Here is a 1058-nt window from a genome sequence, read left to right on the forward strand (position 1 = left end):
CTGCAAGTGACATGATCTTTGCCAACTGGAGATCAGTTGTCATTCCAGGAGGCTGGCAATCCGAAAGGAGGAAATCGCACTGAGGCCTCATTGGCTGACCAGGAGGCCAACCCCCTTGAGAAAGCTCCTGGTCTGTCTCCCAGCTGACTGAGGGCTTGGATACAGATCCCCTAGAGCAGTGGTCCCCAACTTTTTTATCACCGGGGACCACTCAATGCTTGACAATTTTACTGAGGCCCAGTGGGGGGGGGGGAGTAGTTTACTTCTCTACTCTCAACCACTGCCCTAACGCTCTCTGATCGCTATGGTAATGTTTAAACATCCCTTCAAAATAAGATACAGACACGCCACAACAATGAACATAAGGAACATTTTATTTTCATGGAAATTTTAACTCATGACAATGACAAATCAATGGGAACCCTGAGCTTGTTTCTCTGCAACGAGATAGTCCCATCTGGGAGCGATGGGAGACAAGGACACCCGAAGTGTGTTGTAAAGGGCCGGGGGGGGGGGAGAAGGCATTCTTCGGGGGCCACCTCCAATTAGTTGAAGGACCACATGTGGTCCGTGGCCCACAGGTTGGGGATAGCTACCCTAGAGTACCCAGTACCTTTACGGGGCTCCTTGAAAACCAGCCCAGTTTTATTCAAGGTATATGCTTTTGCAAGTAAAACTTGCTTGGTCTTCAAGGTGGACTCAAACTTTGTTCTGATGCTTCAGACCAAAATGGCCACTGGTTCTGATGCTTCAGACCACTTGAATTTATTATACCATGGAACTCTTCAGTAGCAGAGCAGCTGCTTATGCAAATCTGACAATCCTGTGCTTGCTAACCTGGCTGGAAGTCCCACAAAACTCAAGGTGACACGTTGCTGAGTAAAGCAAGCATAGATCAGACGGCAAGGGTCATAGGCACTGCAGACAAAACTAGATAACGGAGCCCTATATTTAGTGATTCGACTTGTATCTCACCCCACCCCAGTCAATCACATTCCCTGGAAATGCACGCCCAGCTTCCCACCTACCTCTCCAGTCAGAACAGAGAGCAACTGATG

This window comes from Paroedura picta, chromosome 9 (assembly GCF_049243985.1).
Source record: "Paroedura picta isolate Pp20150507F chromosome 9, Ppicta_v3.0, whole genome shotgun sequence".
In the NCBI taxonomy this organism is placed as follows: domain Eukaryota; kingdom Metazoa; phylum Chordata; class Lepidosauria; order Squamata; family Gekkonidae; genus Paroedura; species Paroedura picta.